Consider the following 20,832-nt stretch of genomic DNA (forward strand, 5'->3'; position numbering starts at 1 on the left):
ACTTTACTCGGCTGCCTCCTCTCAGGGCTTGCCCTCTGCAAATTTGCCCAGTGCCAGGTGGCAGGAACTTTCCTGGTCAGGATAGTCTACTAATAGTACAGATAGTTCTATGGATCCTGGCTCTGACCTGGGTTGAAATCTGGATTCTGCCTTTTTTCTCACTGTGGTACCTCGGGTAAGTCACTCCTCTGAGCCTCTGTTTCTTTAAATGTGAAATGAGATGGTAATACTCTCCTCATAGCTTTGATTTGGAAACCAACTATTTAGACAGGGAGAGACGCTTGGCACAAACAAGTCATAGTTATGATTGTCCTTACTACCACAAGAGACGTCAAAGAAAAGAGGGTTTAACTCTTGGGATGAGTTGTGCATATCTATGCCTGCCATCAAAGCTTAGGAACTTCATTGCCCTCCTCATCACCAAGTGATTTTTCTTTGCAGCATTTCAGAATCTGCTGTCCATGGATGAAAAGGTTAGTGGCTATGGCAGACCCCCTTCTGGTGAAATCTGAAACTCAGCAAACCTAACGGAATTTGGGATTTGCTCTTAGCCTGAGAGTAAGGACACTGTAGGGGTTTGTTTAAAAGTCTGGAGAGATTTTACAGAGTTTGAGGAAACCAAAGTAAATCTCTGTCCAGTCAGGCCTGGACTAGGAAGCCAGTGGAGTGATATTGTGGCTTCCCACAAAAATGCCACATTTGGGGGTTTTCTACCTGGAGGATGCAGGTTGATTGGTTTTGCTGTGTTTCAAATTCCTTTGAAACCCAGTCAGACTTTGAAGAGGGAACAACTTCCCCACGAGTGACAAATGAAGTTTGAAATGAATCTGCTAGCAACTCAAAGTTGGGTATCAGTTCCTGTATTCCAGATAAGGACCAGATACTAGTTTTAGACCCAGATTTGTCTCTTTTCTACAAGTCTTTTTTGGTGGCCGGAAGCAGTAGGACAAGCTCCAGGTGTAGCACCAGAAATCCAGAGTTCTGCCCCAGGCCCTTTGCAGCTGCTGTTCCCTGTGTGGAAGGGCTCCACTTGACTGTTCTTGGCACTCAGCTCACAGTTCAGAATTCAGTTCCCCCAAAGGGGCTTTCCCCAACCATTTGCTATACTTTTCTTTGGCACCCACCCCTACCTGTCCCACACATCACATATCCTGCTTCATTGCTTCATTGCCCTTGTCACGGTTTGATTTATCCTGTTCGGCTGCTTGTTCATCACCTGTCTCTCCCTGCATGGGTAAGCTGCCTTAGAGTGGGACTGCCACCTGTCTGTACCACCCTGTGTCCTCGTGCCAAGAACAGTGCTTGCCCGTGGGAGACCCTCAATAAAGGCATGCCAAAGGGGCAAACAAAATTAGAGTTACAGGTTCACTCTGTCCCTGAGCTCACCATATTATCCACTTGGCCAAGAGGCTCTCAAATGGAAAAGCCTAGTGTAATGGAAGAAGCGCCAGCAGCTCTACTAATGGTTCTGGGAAGTTAAAGCCATAAGTAATTAAGACTGTCTGACGATGTAACTGCAGTCTCATTGGTACAGCCCTAGTTAATTGCTCCCTCCTTTGTGCTCCCAGCACTTCCGTTCATTTCAAGAGCTTATATATCACCTTCTATGCTTACTGTGTGAGGGCTCTCGAAAGTCATATGGCAAGCTTTTTGAGTTGGAGGGAAAGGAGAGTATCCTACATTTGTTGAGCACTTACTCTGAGTGGGCCCCCAAGCAAGGTGAATTTGAATTTATTAAAAGGCATTGGTTAAGTGTCTAGAATGTGCTCAAAAATCTTCAGGGCACTTGATCTGCAGAAAGGAACCATCCTTATTCTCTAAGAAAGATCTGCCAAGGAAGTTCTCTTTAGAAAGCAGAGAGCTATGTCCAGGGTGTCATGAGGCTGTATGGAGCATGGGGAAGGGTTCCTGAATCAGCATCGGGGGTGTCTCAGTCAGTTTGGGCTGCTATGGCAGAACACCGTAGATGGGATGACTTACAAACAGTGCAACTTTATTTTCTCACAGTTCTGGAGGCTGGAAAGCTGGAGAAAGGTATGAATAGATGTGGTGTCTGATGAAAGCCTGCCTCCTAGTTCTTAGCCATCTTCTCACTGGTCTTCACATGGGAGAAGAGACAAGGGTGAGGTCGCTCCACAGGGTCCCTTTCGGAAGGGCACGAACCCATTCATGAGGGCTCTGCCCTCTGTCCCGCTCACCCCCCAAAGACCCCACCTTGTAATACCCTCGCATTGGGGGTTAGGACCTCAACATATGAGTGGGGGGCTTGGGGGCAGACACAAACATTCTGTCTGTAACGGGAGGTTAGAGATCACGTTCAAGAAATGGGTGCTCTCGAACTAAAAATCAAGGAAGAAGTGGGGCTTCTGTAGATAGACGAGGGAGCCCGAGCCTGCCCACCAGGGCAAAAAGCTGATGATTCTCAGCTCTGTGTGCCCTGGGCTCACCTCTGAGCTCCCCTGCAACTCTAATTTGATGTCCTCTGTCCGGAGGAACCTTCCGCCCAATGCACATCTCACCTCCTCTCTGCCAGGGGCCTTTCTCCAGGGATCTTGAGATCTTGCCAGGATCTTGCCATGACCAGATGTGCCCTCAGCCTTGGGGCAGCCTCCAACCAATCCGTTGATCAATGTCCCAGCCTCCCATCCCGAAGCGGGAACATCCTAAAATGCTATCCACGCAGTTCCTCCAAGGATCCCCGGTGGAACGGACTCCCTAACCAGTGGCCCCCAGTAGTAACCCTGTCACTGATTCACTCTTTATGCCCTATTCTCTTTCCTGCCTCTCTTGCTCACTCCCTCAATTATTCTTCCTGGGGTCAGTCACCTCCCAAATAAACTAGCTGTACTTGCCTCTAAAAGGAAGGACTGACAATCACTCTCAAGTGCCACAGAAAATTCAATCAAAATTGGAGAGCAAGTGTCCATTTTATATGACAATTAGGAGGCTGATAACTCTTGCCTGCGCTGCCTCAGTGGAGTGAAGGGATTGGAAGCCAGATTGCAGTGGGTTGGGGAGTGAGTGGGAGGCAGCAAGTGTAGACTACTCTCTTCAGAAACGGTGTCTAGCTAGTGGGAGGTGAGGGTGGAACTTTAAGGAAGGTGGGCGAGGGAGCATCTGTGGCTGCTGGGCAGGTCCCAGTAGAGTGGGAGGGATGAAGAGGGTATGGGGTCCAGAGCAGGTGGGAGGGGATGAGCCCTGAACCAGAGAGGGGCTGCCTTGTCCCCTGGAGCAGGGACAAGAGGGAAAGGTGTTAAATTCAAATTCCATCCTGATGGGTTTGAGGGTTCACAGACTAGGGGTCAGGTGGGCTCTTAAAGGCTCCCAGTTTAATTCCTCACGACATTCATGCTTTGGGAAAAATGAATTCATTCAAATGTGGGTGAACAAAAAGTGACTTCAGTCTCATAACTGGAAAAGAAATCGCTTGAGAAGCTATTTTTGCCCAAAGTAGGTTAGTGAAGTGGGAAAGGAAAGGATGCGATGCACAGAGAGACTTTGGGAGCTGGAGCAGCCCCAGCTTGGCGACTAGGGGTTGGAGAGAGAGTGGGGGGCAGTTGTGGGAACATGCAAGGGGGACAGCGGTGCTCACCTGCCAGGAGGAGGAGGAAGGTGGTATTTTTAACCATGAAAAAGAGCATGGGAGGGCATGGTGTTGAGGAGGAAGATAATGAGTTCCTGGCTGTGCTTTGTGCTGGAAAGGCAGTGTAGGTGGCAGGTAGGAGTCTGCAGCTTTGCTGGGCGGTGGGAAGGAGGTGGTGGGCTTGAGGGTAGTGGGAAGAGGGGAGACAGAGGAATCTGCACAGTAAGAGAGCGAGGAAGAATGGCCTAAAAAGCTAACACCCATTACTAGTTTCTCAGTCTTGTTTCATACCCATTTCTCTCGTGTGAGGTGTCGTATCCTTTCCACTACTGACATAATGGGCCAGATAATTCTCTGTTGTGGGGGCTTCCTGTGCCTTATGGGCTGTCTAGCAGCTCCCTAGCCTCTATCCTCTGGATGCAAATAGCAACCCCCAGTTGTGACAGCAAAAAGCATCTCCAGACATTGCAAAATGTCCCCTGGGGAGCAGAATCACTCACAGTTGAGAACCACTGTTTTGTCATCTTTTTCTCATTTCATTTTAAAATTATTGCTTAAAAGGTGCAACTTTGGAGAATCTTTTTTGACAGAGACAGCTATTCCCAACTGTGGAGTCAGATTGCCTGAGTTTAAACTCTGTTTCCACCACTCCCCTGGGTCTAAATTCTGGTTTACCTACTAACAAACAGTGCTAACAATGTGATTTTGCCTAGAAACTTAATGTTAAGCCTCAATTTCCTGGCTATAAAATGGGGATAATGAAAGTACCCATATCATAAAGCCATTGGGGGGATTAAATGAATTAAGCCACGTTAAAGTGCTTGAATGTGGTAAATATTCTGTTTTTTCTTTTTTCTTATATGTTAAAAAAATTATTTTTTCAGGCTACTGAGTAATGAAGGGAAGAGAGATGGAGCAGTAACACGAAGCTCAGAGAGATTCCTGGAAGGATTTTAGTTCGTTGGCTTGTTTGTTTTTCCAGGTGGGAGAGTAAGAGAAGGGGCCAGTGGAGAGGGTCAGGAAGCATTTGGTAAGCAATGATTCCCCACCTGAGTTGGGAATACTTGTTACATATTTGCAAGTTGAACTCAGCAATTCATAGAAAAGTTAATGCTGGGTCAGGGTCGCACATGCCTGGCCAGCATGATCAGGGACAGAATCCAGATTTCCTAATGCCCGGGGAGGTGTTTCTCCCCGAAAGCCTGATTACCGTACTATATCTAGTCACTATCAATCTTAGGGCCACTCCTTGAGGCCAGGTCAGAAGAACGTGAGCTGTAATGACTTCTTGCTCATCCCACTGTTAACAAAGCCCCCTCTTTGCAAAAGCCGAACCTAAAAAGTCCTATAAGATGAATACCCAATGACATCTTCTCCAGAGATGCTGAGCGTCAGGGAAAATGCTTTCTGTCCTTAGGTCATTAATTTAAAAGCTTCATTTCTAGACATAACAGAGCTTTGTGATAAAAGGGTCAAATGGGTCATTGCATCAGTCTGTTAAGGAAATTAGGTTCTTTCCTTCTGCTTTGTGTGAAATTAATAAGGGCTTCACCTTCTTCTCCATCTGGGAACCCCAGGCAGTCCAGGGGAAGCCTTCCCTCACCTTGGGTGGGATGGCCCCTCATCTGTGCTCCTTTAGCGTCTGGACATCAGAGATCAATACTGGTGGAGCCTTTGCTATGCACTTCACCTCCCCTGCAGACCCAGGGGCAGGGAATCTCTTAGTTACCTCTATATACCCAGCATTTGTCAGAATGCCAGAACAGTGTGCCCCACCTATGTCTCAGGAATGCCTGCATGCCTTATGAAACATTGCTGTTCCTCAGGTATGTGAGAAAACCCGCTCTCTTCCTGAGTAAGCAGAACTGGGCAAGGAGGATTTCAGAGCAGCCTACTCAAGGTGGTACATTGTCCTGTGTGTTAATAACGGAAATGATGATGATAATAACCAATAATTGCTAAAATATATGAAGTGCTTACGGCTGGCACTCTTCTAATGATTCTAATGGCATTTTTCAATGATCATCTCATTAAATCTCCAAATAAACTTATGAGGTAAGACTATTAATACATACGTTTTACAGATAAAGAAACTGAAGCTCTGAAAAGTTGCACAGAGGACCTGTCTTGGGAGCAATTCATTATTAGCCTCCTGCTCTCTTGCTGCAAACTGAGTTCTGGGAATCAAAATAGGGCACGGGCTCTATATCTAAGGATGTTAATGGTGTATCTGAGCCATAGATTTATACTGTGAAATAACAGGTCCTCTAGTCAGTGCCTACTGTTTCAGAAAAAGTGGGAAATCCTCCCCCCAATGGTTTCGTAAATAGTCCTTAATTGAACTCAGCATTGGTATCATTACCTTCAAGTTCTGCAATTAACCAGCCTGGAGATTACTTGCTAGGTTGCAGCCACAGAGATATTTATATATCTATGTTTTAACTCTAGGCAAGACTTTCAGCCTGTAAATTGCTTATCCAGCCACAACTGTAGCTGCTAGGAAACTGCCTAGGGCCATTTCAGGGGAATGAGAAAGCAAGAGGATTCCCCCAAAGCCAGCTGTTGTCTCCCCAGAATAATAAGACTAACAATTAAGAGCTAACATTACAGTCCTTTAAAAGTTATAAAACACATCCTCATACAGTGGCTTGCCTAGTTTTTAATTCCCGTGATAGTGGAAAGGGCAGATTCGTGTGAGGGTTATTGTTTTAGAGAACTCCCAAAGGCTTGTTTCCTCTAGGGCCATAGCATAGTCCTTCATTTAGCAGTATTCAGCGAGCACCTACTGTGTGCTAGAAATTGTACTAGCTGCTAGAATGTAATGGTGAACAAAACAAAGTGTTCTTGGACTCATGAAGCTCATGGTCTAAAAGAATGCTTATGATCTATGGGGAGAAAGACCATAATCAAGTAATACGCACAGATAAATGTAAAATCACAACTACTGCAGTGCTGTGAGAGAGGTAACAAATGCAATGCCAGCTTAGAAATGGAGGGAGTTAACCTAATTGAGATAAGGGAGAACTCTTCTGAGCTGTGAGGAATAAGAGTTAAGTAGGCCAAGAAAGAGGCACATACCACACATGCCCATCTTAAGCATCTCCAATCCGTGGAATGTTGTACTAATTGTCTGGAACTAGTTTCTCTACTTTGGGTTCTTTTTGATTCCTTGTCCTTGCCCCCTCCACAGTGAGAGTACAGAGGTTTATCTAAAATGATCACCTGACCTTATAATCTTCAGTGTTTCTCTCTAGCGCCTGCAAAGCCTATTGGTAACACCCAAATCACCAGGAGGGGCTATTTAAAATGCAAACTCCCAACCTTCACCTTAGATACATCAAGTAAGGGGACTTGGGGACTGGGATTGGTATTTTTAAGAAGCTGTCCCAAGGAGTTAGATGCAAATGATCCAGCTTTTTGGGAGTCACTGACTACAAGGTAGTCCAGATGCAAATTTTTCAAAGCTCTTCCAGCATTATTGATTTAATCAGTACAGACATTGCCTCTTTAAGAAATAGTCCCACTGCTCCCTCTGCCCCGCCCCAGAACTGATGTCTCCCTTCATCATGTACCCACTTATATCCTGCAGACGTCATCATATTGTTAATTCAAAAAGTGTTGTTATTATTATAATCAGTTTCCCTATCTGCCATGTTCTCACTCCCAAGTAAACCGTGAGTCCTTTCAACTTCAGTGCCTATCAGAGAGCTTGCTACAAAATAGATCCAATCCAATTGATCCAAATGTCCATTGATAGATGAATAAATTATGGTATATGCATCTGTTTAATTCAACCATAACAAGGAAGGAAATTTTGATACAGGCCACAACATGGATGAACCTTGAGGACATTATGCTAAATGAAATAAGCCAGTCACAAAAAGACAAACACTGTATGAGTCCCAGCATGAGGTACCCAGCACAGTCAAATTCACTGAGAAGGAATATTGGTTGCCAGGGGCTGGGGGAAGGGGAAAAAGGGGGGCTGGTGTCGAATGGGGACAGAGTTTCTACCTTGGAAGATGAACAGAGTTCTGGGGATGGTGGTAGTGATGGTTGCACAACAGTGTGAATGTATTTAATGCCACTGAAATGTACACTTAAAAATGATACAGTATAGTGCTCGCTTCGGCAGCACATATACTAAAATTGGAACGATACAGAGAAGATTAGCATGGCCCCTGCGCAAGGATGACACGCAAATTCGTGAAGCGTTCCATATTTAAAAAAAAAAATGATACAGTATAAGAAAATTTAAGATGGTAAATTTTATGTCATATGTATTTTACCACAATTAAAAAATGAAAAAGATATTGAACACATGGAAGTATTGATGGTCACTGGCATTTATTGAACACCTCCAGGACCAGAGCATTTCCTGACATGATAACTTTGCCAGATACCAGCTCAGGGGCTCTATTCTAACTAGGATTCCTTAAGATAATGGCTCCACACATATTCCATAGAACCACCAGTGGGTGGCGGCCAGCTGAGGTTAGGCCAGGGCAGCTAGCTCCCCATCTCTCTCTGCCTGGCTCCTGAGGCTTGGCCTCTCTCCCACTGTCTTCTCCATTTCTTCCTGTGGTCTTGGCACTATTCTGCCTTGAAGACTTGGTATGGCTCTGCCCCAGACTCCCACTGCTAATGGATCCTGCCCCAGACAGACCCAGAGGGCTCAGCTCCCAGCTCAGGCCAGCCTCCTGATCCAAGAAGGAATCAGATTGAATGTTTTTTCTTAAACAGAGCCAAGGCCTTTGTCCTTATAGCCTTGTAACTTTTCTTTCTATGGCTCAAATTCTACCTTCTGGAACAATATAGGGCAAGCCCAAACCATCTTCCAGGTCTTCAAACACTCAAATACAGGCTCTGATGGTCCTCTCCAAGTATCCCCAAGCCTTCAGTTTCTCAGATGCCAAATTTCTAGATCCTTCCCTCCACGCCCTTGCCCTTTCCTGACCCCACAGCAGTTTATTCATCTCCGCTTAAAACATGGCTCTTAGAAGTAAATAAATTCTCCAGATGGCATCTGACCAGTACAGAGAAGAGCAGGATTTTTATTTCCATGATGTAGGCCCAAATTTGCTGAATCCTGAAATGAATCCAAATGTCCATTATGTTTTTAAACTTAGCTATAAACCCAATGTCAGCTTGTTTAACCACACACTTCCTACATCGGCCCAAAGTGAAATCAAATGAATGTACTTAAAACTTCAGATTGTCTGAAATATCTATGTGCATAAGTGATGGTTGAGCTTTTTCAATTTTAAGTATCTTTTCAATAATTTGCTTTAAAAGTTAATTAATTGCACCTGGAGCATCTCTAGTCTGCACCCCATTTACATTCAAGTCTGAGATTTCACAGGCTGGTTGTCCTCACTTGCCCAGACAGGATCTCATCTCCTTCCCCTCAGAATCCCAGTTATTTCTGGGACCCAAGCTGGGGTCATGTGGGCTCTGAACAGGCCCCTCAGGCTTGTCTACTTCAGCCCTTGGGGGGCCATCCTTTGCCCTCGAAGCCCTCCCACCCAATGCCTGGCCCTGCCACTCACTGCTCTCAGCACCAGGTACCAAAATGTAGAGCCCCTGCCCCTTCTCATGTCCCCTACACTCCCAGTGCCACACGCTCCAGAGGCAGTTCTGCTGGGGCCTTTATCTCACCAAGACTCCCCTGCCATAGCCACCTTCTGCAGGCACGGCCATGAGGGATGCCTGTGAGGGACTCCTGTCCCTTCAGTCCTCATCCATCACCCCATGTCCAAGCGAAGTATGAACAGCAGCATCTCTAGAATTCTTTGCCATTTCTGATCTCTAACACAAACTAAACCCACGCGATATAAGTGCCATATAAGCATAGCTCTGAAGCCCTAGGGACCAGCTAACACGCATCCAGCACCCCCACCCCCATTCTGTTCAGATGAGAAAGCTGAGACCCCGCAGGAAAAGTTATTTAGCAGAGAGGGAGTGGTAAACTGTGAAAAACAGGAATGAATCTGGTCTCCTGAGAACCCCAGGAAATCATACCCCCCAAAAAAGAATTATAATGAAGTCAGGCACATTTGTGATATTTATCTAGGAAGTTCATGATATTTTTTTAAAAGTCATTTAAAAAATTATGTTTCATGTTAACCCCCGAACACATCCCCCAGTCCGTCTCTCTCCCTTCACCAGTCCTTTCCATTAGGTACCAATTAGGTTTCAGTTAGGAAAGAATGGTGAACTCCAGCAGTGACATTGCTAGAAAACATGAAGCCTTTTTTCTTTCATAACTGTACATTAAACAAGATTTTCCTTGAGGGCAAATGCTAAAAAAAAGAAATGCAGGTGTAGCGTATTTTTCTGAGATTTCGGAGTGCTGCCGTTCTTTTCCTACTGGCTTTGCTCTTTCCTCTGAATGTGATCTCTGAGCCAGCCTTCTTGACTGTGGAAATGTCATTACCCCCGTCTGTGCCTCACATTGCTCACGTGTAGAACAGGCTCCCTCGGTGCCTCCAGTGACCTCCAGCTGGACAGTGGTACCTGGTGAACCAGGTGACAGAATCAGTGCCTCCTCCCGTTCCTCCTCCGATCCAGGGATTCACAGAGCATCACCCAGTAAATAAATATTTACTGAGCACCAGCTATGTCCCAGGCACTGTTCTTGGAGCCAGTGATATCCCAGCGAACAAGAAAATAAACAAAAGACACAAAATCCCTATCCTTGTGTAGCTTACATTCTGGGGGAAAAATCAGTAAGTGACATAATATATTAAAGGTGATAATGTACATACAGCAGAAAAAAACAGGTGAGCAGGGTAAGGGAAGATGAGGACCGTGGAGCCCAGGCTGTCATTTTCCTTTTTACTGTGGGAAAATACATATAACAGATCTTACCGTTTGAACCATTTATAAGTGTTCAATTCAGTGGAATTAAGTGCATTCACATTGTGGTGTGACCATCACCACCATCCAACTCCAGAACTTTTTCATCATTGCAAACTGGAATTCTGCACCCATTAGACACTAAACTCCCCATTTCTCTCCACCTCCAGAAACCCCTATTCTTTCTTTCTATTAATTTGACTCCCCTGGGTACTTCATTTAAGTGGAATTATATAGTAATTGTGAGATTACCAAAATGTGGCACAGAGACACAAAGTGAGCAAATGCTGCTGGGAAATTGAGACTGAGAGATTCACTTGAGGCAGGGTTGCCACAAACCTTCAGTTTATAAGAAAGCACGATATCCCCAAAGAACAATAAAACAAGGCAGGCCTGTAAAAACTGAGTGACAGTGTGTGTGATATGCAGGTAAAACAAAAATCCTGAAAATGGTATGTTGTGGTGGGCATTTGCCAGTTTTTGGCTGCTGAATATCTGAACCCCATCTTGTTTGGAAGGTATAACATCTCAAGATGGGAGTGAGTCTTGGGGGAAGGCAGCACCCTTACCCCCATTCTGTGAAAGCTGACAACAACAGCCTTCTGTACCCCAGGGCTGCTAGGTGGGCCAGGAGACCTGAGCTGGAATGCTCACATGCTCCCAGGATTGAACATGTGCAGGCGGTGATGCAGAGATACAGGGATGAGAGGTTAAATCCACCTAGGCAGCAGGAGACTCAAAAGCCATCAAGGGTTATCTACACAGCGAAACCTATGCCTGTCTGATGACCCAGCAGTTCCACTGGACCTATAACACTGAAGAAAAAGTACTGCGCATGTCCACCAAAAGGCAGGCACAAGCATTTTCCCAGCAGTGTTATCCATCAGAGCCCAGACTAGAAATAACCCAAATGTCCTTGAGAAGTAGCAAGGAAGAAACATTTTGGTAAAATCATGCAACAGAGTATTTCACTGCAATAAAAACAGAAGAACCATGACTTTTTACTACAAGCAACCATATAGATAAATCTCAGTTATAATCAGAGCGAGGAGAAAAGAGAGACAATAGACAGACACCCAGGCACAAAAGAGTAGATAATGTGTGGTTCTATCCATATGAAGTTCAAAATCAGGCAAAACTAATCTATAGTAAGAGATCAGAAAAGTGATTACTCTTGATGGGGAATGGTGGATGGACTGGCAGGGGGGCATGAGGAAACCTTCTGAGGTCTTAGAAATATCCTATGTTTTGCACAGGGAGGTGGCTACACAGATGTGCATGCAACAGTTATGCACCTAACACTAAATTGTGCCTCATTTAAAAAGAAAACAGCCCAGTAGCCCAAGTCATGTCCAGGGTTGGCAGGCCTGGTGGCTACACTGTAACTAGACTTCTGCTGTGATGGGCTCTTGGCTGTGTTCTCAGCTGCCCAGATTCTCTTGATCCTGGTCTGTTGTCAGAGCCAGGTTCTCTCGCTCCCTGTTGATCCATAAGCAACTCACTGTCCTGCCAGTAAATCCATATTACGTTCACGTTAGCCATTGTCTCTTGCTTTGGTGGTGCCGAAAGCTCTCTCCCAGCATGTAACCTAGGTCTGGGAGAGTCAAATAAAACCACAAATGTGATTCTATTTTGTCAGTGTTAAAGAACCAAGATACAGGAAAGGCATTCTTCTTAGTTCAGAAAAGGCAAAGGACATGGGTGTATGAAATGCTCAGTTAGTGTGGAACATTAAAATAATTTAAAACCATGCTTCCCAAGGCTGCCTGATTGCAAAAGCTATAAACTCTCTTGGGAAAACAACCATAAAAAAAGCGTGACATTTCAAAATGTAATACAAGTCAGGACCAACTAGCTCATTATGGTTATTGTAGCAGAATTGTTATTTTGGTTTAATGGGATGCTTTAAAAATGCAATTAGATCTTTAGGCTCTGGCCGAGCAAAAGCACATAATGAAATGAAGATAGCATGTAGATTAGAAGATAATGTTATAGAAGGAAATTATTTTGGTGAATTTTTTTTGAATCAGGATGATTCATAATTGTCTAATTTGATACTTCAATGTAAACACGAAATGCTGTGAATTACTCAAGTAGCTAACAGAACCCATCTCTCTGGTATTTCTCAATGAAATACATGAACGAGACATCGACATTGGGTTTTTTTTTCCCAGACAAGTTGTGATCAGTTGATAGTCTGATGTCTGCAAACATTTCCTCTTAGTTTGGAACACGAACATTCAGGGCTCCAGTTCTCCTGTATTGACTTCCTTGCCCTTGAGGACTGGGTCTCGTCGTGTCCCATTGCAGACTTAGGACGGTGGAGTCCTGAGTGGCATATCAACAGCACTTTGTGGGAGCTGCTCCTGGAATTGTTGAGATCTGCGAGAAGGCCCTTTGCCTGCAGGGCACACTGGCTTCCAAGTCAGAATCTCAGACTGCTGCTCTGTCTCTGGGACCAGAAGAGGTTTCCTCTCCCTTCCTCCCGCCACCTTTGTTCAGCTGTTCCAGTCAGGATCTATCTTGGGCAGAAGCACATCAGTCACTCAAGAGGTGGCTGGTTCATTCACTGGAGATCAAACATTGAGGGGCAGTTTCACAACTCGCACCCACACTGCCTCATTGGAGATTCCCAGCCACCCTAGTTCTAGATGGTGTTTTCACCCCTTTTTTGCAGCTGAGAAAATCACAGAGGGGTGGCCATGTGTCCAAGACCTAGAGAATAGTGGCATTGCCAGATCAAACTTAGGTTCAGGAAAGCTAGATAATCAGGGGGACCCAGTACAAAAGGAATACGTGGAACCCTTGTTTAAAAGTTATCAAGAATTTCAAGACGGTGACAGTAGAGCGTTCAACCAAGGGCAGGGCCCTTCTGAGCACCTGCATAGGTCCCATGTCCATGCAGCTGGGGTTCCTTTGATTCCAGCTCCAAATCTTTCAAAGCCTTGGGGTATGAGCAGGGAACTTAGTGTCTTTGCTTGAGTTCTGAGCCAATTGAGGGAACCCAAACTGTCAGGTGTATGAGAATAAAAATGTCAGCTTTATTTTGGATAAAGGTGAGGCTGGAGATTTGGAGATTGTGACATAGGTGTGCAGCAAAAGTAGGCTGCCTAATTCTGAACCAAGAAGGACAGAGTTGTCCCCAGTGGGTCTAGGAAGGGGATACTCTCTCCCAGGAGGGACAGAGCCTTTACTGCTCAGCCTGCGGCGTGGCCAGGAGCCAAGCAGAAGTGGTTCTCCCAGGAGAGTGGGTCCCCTGGAGGAAGAGAGAAGGAGGGGCTGGCCTACGCATTCCAGTGCCTGGTCCTAGACCCACTAGTCAGAGATGTCACTTCTCCCCTCAGAGGTCCGGCATCCTGGAATTCCTCCCTTATTTAATTCCCTCACCTGAGTGTGGGCTGAGCTTAGTGACTGGCTTCTAACAAACAGAAGTGGTAAGATGTCCCTTCCACGGTCAGGGCACAAAAGGCTGACCTTGTGTTACTCCCTCTCTCCCTCTCCCTTGATGGTGCTGATGAAGCCACTGCCATGTTATGAGCTGGTTTACAGAGAGGCCCGCACGCCAAGGACTGAGGGCAGCCTCCGCCAAGTGGTCAGCAAGGAGCTGTGGCCCTCATCCCAAGAGCCTCCAGGGAATGAATCCTGTCAACAGGCATCCGAGTGAGCCTGGAAGCAGATCCGCCCCAGGGGAGACTTGGGGGACAGGCTGATGGCCTCCTTGGGCGAGGCTCGTCCTCCTTTTCTCCCTGTTCCCATTTCCCCTCCCGCCCTCCTGGCTCTTCTTATTTATGGTCTCACCAGTGTTTCATGTAATAAATGATTTGCAATTTTTGTTTTCATACTAAGGTGAACTTTTTTCAAATAAAGTAGTCCATGGGTGCAGCTGCTCTTGGGAACCAAGCTCTCTTCCCTTCCACACAGTGCCCCCGCGGCCTCAGGTGACCCCTAAGGCAACTCCAAGGGCGTGCAGGCTTTGTAGAGCACAATTTGAAAACCAGCAACCAGAACCGGGTCAACAGTCTTGTTATTCTGAGACAGAATAACAGTATCTTGTTAACTCTGATTAGACTATTGTCTCCTGATTCCATCTTCCCTCTTTCTCCTGCTGTGTTCCTGAAAAAACAACTTGGCCCTTCTTGAAAACTGTCAGGATGCCCCTGTTCCCCTAAGATAAAAGCCAAACATTCACAGTCAAGCTATTTCACAGTCTAGTCCAAACTGATGTGGCCACTCTGACCTGGAGAAAAATGTTGGGGGAACTGTGATTGATGGGGAGACCAGTTGAAAACCATTTGAAAATATCTTGGTACTTAATGAAGTCCTGCACTAGTCGTTGGTGGTGGCCCTGAGGAGGTTATGAGGACGGGCCCTACTCCAGTCTGACTGGTGTCCTCTTAGGAAAAGATGAGGACACAGACGCACACAGAGGGAAGGCCGTGTGAGGACGCAGGGTGGGGTCCAGCAGAGAGCCCTCGGAAGGATCCGACCCTGCTGCCATCTTGGCCTCAGACTTGCAGCTTCCAAAACTGTGGAACGACATTAATTTCTGTTGTTTAAGTCTCTCAGCCTGTGGCGCTTTGTTATGGCAGCCCTAACAAACTAACACGATGGCCCCCCTCAAAGAGTTGTGTGCTTTAGAAGAGTTAACCTGTGTAGGAAAACATTCACTCATTGTTTCTGTCCAAAAATTTATTTAGTGCTTATTATATTCCACTGACTCTGACCCATAGAAACACAAACACATGTTGGTGAATGTTATCATTATTAAAAAGAGACACATTGGGGGGTGAGTCCTGTCATGCTTTTCTTTTTCAAAACGGCAACTGCAGCATCTCATCCTCGGCCTGATTCATCAGGGAACCTGGGAATGAAACACTTTTATGTGTAATTATAGGTCATCTTCCCTCCGTTACCTCATAACTGTACTGTTCACTCAAGAGGCCATAAATCTCACTTAGCATGAGGTCATCTGGCTAAAGTGAAGTCCCTAAAGATCTTACCAAAAACCTGATGCTAAATAATCGATGACACAATTGCCAGCAAGGGCTTCATGATACCAGATCTTGTTCCTTCCAGTTTCCAGTGTGAGTCACACACTGGATTTCTTTGTCTTGAGCTCGATGCAGGGAATGGACAGGGAGCTCCAAGGCATTGGACAAGGGACCCTTCATGGTAGCTCAGTCCCATGGCTGGAAGTCTCCCTAAGAATCTGTCACCTGTTTGAGCCATATCACTCCAAGACAGATGCACTGCATCCTCTAGAGAGAGACGTGGCCATGTACACTGATCCCAGGACCTATGTCTCCCCCACAGAATTCAGAGTCATCTGAATTCAGCCTCTTTCCAATTCAACCAAATTTAATTTGGTGCCTTCTAGGTGCTGGCCATGGCGCTGGCACTGGAGTATAAAAATGAGCTGGGCAGCCTTTGCCCTGGAGGAGCTTGCTGTCTGGTGGGTGAGACACACCAGGCAAACGATGATACCCCCTGACAGGGGTTACAAAATAGGCAGACAGAAAATGCTGTGAGAAAACAGCTAGGACAAAATAATGCTGTCTGGGCATGTGTGCTACACAGCGGTGTCTTTGAGTAAGGCTACAAATGTTTCTGAGACACCATGACCATAAGCTGTTCTCTGATGTAATAACAGCTTTTGGGTAAACAATCAGAAGTGCCGCCACATTAAATGGTCACATCGATTTTAAAATATATTACGGAAATGCTGATATTGTGAAAATAACACTGTTTGAATTATTTTTCTGCCAAACCTGGAACTCCCACGTATGGGTAGGGACTCCCAAAGTCTGCTCTGAGCACAGGGGTGAGCAGGACTTGCTTAAGGGCCTAGTTTAGAGTTTAGAGAGATTGGAAGGCAGGAGGGATCCATGAGCCAGGCACTGAAACATGACTAGCCAACGCCAGAGACATAAGATAAAGGAAACAATGCTCGAGTAGCTCCTTCCAGGAAGAATACAGTACCTGCTTGTAAGAGTATTGCAGCAAGATGCTTGTCGGGGGAGATTTCCCAAAAGGTGCTCAGGCTGCTACCTGTCCTCCACTGGGGCTGTGACTGGGTTACTTGTGGGGCCTAGTTTTACAAAGTGGCATGTTCCAGTTTGTAGCCGAGTTGCTGTGGCAATGTGGCTTGGGTGGGGGGTGGGGGTCCAGCAGGCCTTTTTGCCATCCTGCCCCTTTCCTCTAAAAAAATTGCTGAATGAACTCTTGTCTGAGCCACATGTATTTATGGAATGGATGGGACACGGATTTCTAGGTTAATCTACTCATTCATCCACTCAACTCTTATCTATTGAATACCTACTATACGCCAGTTACAGGCACTGAATGAACCCTCGAAGAATAAGAATATCCATTTGAAGGCATGAGATGACTTGCCTGCCTGGAAACCCCACTGGGTTCTCTCCATCTCTGGCTGAACAGCAGCATCGCGTAGGGCAGCTGAAACAGGAGCCTGGAGGAAGCGTGTCCCCCGAGGCTGTGATGTGCAGAGCAGGCTGGTTCAGCTTGGACCAGGGAGGGGGCCCTGAGGCTGCTCCCCAGGCTCTGAGGACTGTTTAGACCCTGCCCCTCTTCCAGGGTGTGGGCTCTGTGACTTCTTAATCACCAACTCGTGGGTCATCTTGGCTTTTATCACCAACTACCACTCCAAAGTCACTGCCTTTACCATCTGTGTGTGTGTGTGCTTTGGAACGGAGGAATTGGGGGAAGGGCTGAAGAAGGGAGCAAAGTAAGGGTGAGAATTACCCTGGTGCACAGCATCCTGGAGACGGCCCTGAGTGGCCCTGGGGATCTTGAATGGTGGAGAGCAGTTGACCATTGCAGCCAAGTGCAGAGTAGTTTGAGTCCCACAGGCCTCTGTTTGAATCTTCACTCTGACTCTGACCCTGTGTGACCTTGGGCCAGTTTGTTAATCTCTCTGCAGTGTCAGTCTGCTGGTCTATAATATCTACCTTCCAGGGCTGTTGAAAGAACTAAATGGAATCATTCACTGTAGAGGGGATAGCGTTGTGCCTAGCCCACAGTACATGCTTGGTGAATGGTAGCTATTGTTGTTAGAATAATTTTGTTCATATATCCATTTTATGACTCATTATTGCCTTTTGGCTCAAACCAAATCCTAAAATAACTACGCTGAGAAGTTAATCGGACAAAAGATTTCACGGGTTTCCAAGCAAGATAATCGCTTCATTGAAACCTAAGGTAAAGTACAAAGGCCCAGAATGCCCTATTTTCTTGCTGAAAGATCTTGGGTAATTCACTTCATTTCTCTCAGTTCAGTTTCCTACCTAACAATAGGAAATGGATGCTCTCAGCCCTGGTATTTTTGCTTAAAACTGAACAACTCACATCCAAGAGGTTGGGAATATACATTGTGACCCTCTCCCAGGGAAAGGGAAAGTTTGATGAGTGTACCTTATCCTGTAGTATTTACCCCTTGCTCCTCCTGTTAAGATCTGTTCCTGAGTGCCTGTAACTGGCATATAGTAGGTATTCAATAGGTAAGAGTTGAGTGGATAAATGAGTAGATTAACCCAGGCATCCATGTCCCATCCATTCCATAAATACATGTGGCTCAGACGAGAATTCATAGTGCTTCCTGCCCCTGGACCACCCCCCAAGCCATGCTCCTGTTGAGTCCTTTTCCCTCCTTTTGAGGGAGGATTTTGCTAGCCTGGTTCCTCTAGACTTGAGGAAAGAGACAAGCATGGGAGAATGGGTGGGGAAGAGGCAAATACTAAAAATATGGGAAAAAATAGGAAAGGATTCTTGCTTAAAGTGGAAAGGAAACAAAAGGTAGGCAGAAAGCTGAGCTTATCTATGTCATAAGAATGGGGAGGGGGGGGAAGAGAGGGGATGCGGAGGGAGAGGCAGCCACACAGCCTGGTGTAGCATTGTGCTGTGTGTGTGTGTGGCAGGGGGAAGGGGTGTGGGCTTGGTGATCAAAGGCTCCAGAGCAATTCCAGAGGATGGGAGAACTGGGGAGGGGGGACATTTAGGAAGTGTTATCATGAATTATATATTGCATCCCCTTTCATGTTCTTGGAGATACTTGGGCAAAGAATGCAAATCCCTTTTCCTTATGTGGTTATTGGATGATGGTTCTTTCAATTCAGCCTCACCCAGAAAGAAGCCGCAAGGGCCTCAGGATTTATTAGCCCTGTACAAATAATGATCATTCATTCACCACATGCCAAAAAGTGGGTGAGGAATCAGGGATATTGAAAAAAATTATAAAGCAGTCATGCCTCCTTCAGCTCACAACCCAGAGGGAGTACCAGATTTCACACACACACACACACACACACACTCAGATGCTATGGTGGAGTACTGTACAAAGTGCTGTGGGGAATCAAGGAATGCTTCAGAGAGGAAGTGCCATTTGAGCTGGGCTTTGAAGGGCAAGGGGCCCATGTCCTTGTGGAGTTCAGTCTGAAAAGAAGTATAAACAGGTATACGTGTGTATAAATGTTACTATTCATATGTAATATGGGATATGTTCCAATAAGCATATGAACAAGGTACCATTAGAAACACAGAGGAAGGAGGAGCTGAGTCTGCCTGGGAGTCAGGGAGAATTCCCATGGTAGATTATCCCTAATCTGGGTTTTGAAGGATGCATAGGAGTTCACCAGGTGAAGCTTGTAAGGAAAGGCATCAGAGTCTAGGCAGAAGGAACATTATATGCAAAGAGCTGCAGACCCCAGTCCCTTGGTCCTACTGATGTGCTGCAAGACACTTCTAAGTTTATTCTGGCCTGGCCATGCTTAAGCATTTGGTTCCCCAGTGTTTTAAGGGTAGGTGAGAACAACTCAGAGTTTATTTGTCACAGCGAGCAGCTGTCTTAGTGATGCTATCCTCAATTCCTTTTTAGGGATGAACAGTGTCATGGAGTGAAGTTACCTTTCCAAGAAAGTGATGGCACCTGAGTTGGGCTCTGTGCAGCCATCCAGTTAAAGCTCAGTTGTCTTTCAAAGAAAGACGTCACTGAGGTTTAGAGGAGCTGCAGCTCCTCTCCCCATCCGTGAGGTGCGTGGAGGCACTGTGGAAAGGAGCTGTAGCTCTGGGCTAGACCCTGTGCCAGCACTTACAAATGTTGCCTAATACATTTTTATGTTTCTCTGGTTTCAGATACTTATTTCCTTATGGTTCGGATAATTGTCATTGTTGAATCTAGAAGAGCCAGAGGTGGCCAGGATAGGGCAGCCAAAGAAGCCCTCTTAGGTGGGACGTGATTTGAGCTGGGCCTGGAGTATGGTGAGCGTTTGGCTTCATGGGTCAGGGAGGAGCAGGTGACTGAACTTGACTCGGCCTTGTCTTGATCAAGTGTGAAACAGGCATTGCCATATGATTTTATGGCATTGGTCTGAGGATCCAATGAAGCAGTATGCTCTTTTCCATGCTATGAAGTAGACAGTGCTGACCCCATTTGATAGGGGAGCAGACTGAGGCCTAGCACATAGTAGGGGCTCAGTAACCACAGTCATAGTCGTCACAGTCGTCACCATCCCAGGCATGTGGACTGATAAGGTGAAGAGCGCAGATGTGGGACGTGCAAATATCTGTTCCATTCACTGCTATTCCCGGTCCCTAGAACAGCACCTGTACATGGAAGGCACTCAGTAAAGATTTGCTCAGTTAATGAGTTCCTAGCTGCTCCCCTTATCACTCTGGTGACATGGGGAGGACACTTAATCTCTCTGTGTCTCAGGTCTCTCATCTGTGTAGGGGGGATGATAATGAGATCTGCATCACTGAATTACTGAGAATAGGATAGTGTTGTGCCTCAGTGCTCAGCGAATGCGCCCCGTTTTTGTTTTTCCTTGGCATCGGCATGTGGCTGGAAATCCTTACATCTGCTGTTGCATGTTCATGGACTGGGGGATGATTTTCCATCCATATGTTTGTAGAGCACCCTCCCTCTGAAGCCCATGGCCTGTGAGTTGTTATGTTGACCTCTTCTCAGGAAGAGAAGGCTCAGGACTTGGGAGGGCTGGTGGTCTGTGTGGGGCCTGGGCAGTGTGTGCAATGCTTAAGGATGCTGGTTAGGGATGCTGTGAATGCTGACTATGCTGATTGCTGTGTGACCTTGAGCAAGTTATTTAATTTCTCTGAACCTCACTCCTGCACCTGCAAAATGGGGATTACTAAAGTCTCCACCTTCTAGCCTTGGCACACAATACTCATGAGATAGCAGCAAAAATGCCTGGGGGGAGGCAGCAAAGAACAGACCCAGAGCTGAACTTACTTTTTAATGAATGACTTTCCCTCTACAAGGTCCTCAGGGGCCAGCAATCACTGATAAAGGTGATAGACTTACACCATTGGCTGGGGAAGAGGGTAATGACCTGTAGTTCCATTATCCTGAATTTTTG

At 46.0% G+C, this 20,832-nt stretch overlaps 1 non-coding gene across 1 annotated transcript; it reads left to right on the forward strand.

Moving 5' to 3' along the window:
• Nucleotides 1-7,702: 7,702 nt before the first annotated feature.
• LOC118972824 (U6 spliceosomal RNA) lies at nucleotides 7,703-7,809 on the forward strand. The gene has a single exon (XR_005061936.1). It is a non-coding gene; the product is annotated as a U6 spliceosomal RNA (small nuclear RNA).
• Nucleotides 7,810-20,832: the final 13,023 nt, after the last annotated feature.

This window comes from Manis javanica, chromosome 2 (genome assembly GCF_040802235.1).
Source record: "Manis javanica isolate MJ-LG chromosome 2, MJ_LKY, whole genome shotgun sequence".
Lineage (NCBI taxonomy): Eukaryota > Metazoa > Chordata > Mammalia > Pholidota > Manidae > Manis > Manis javanica.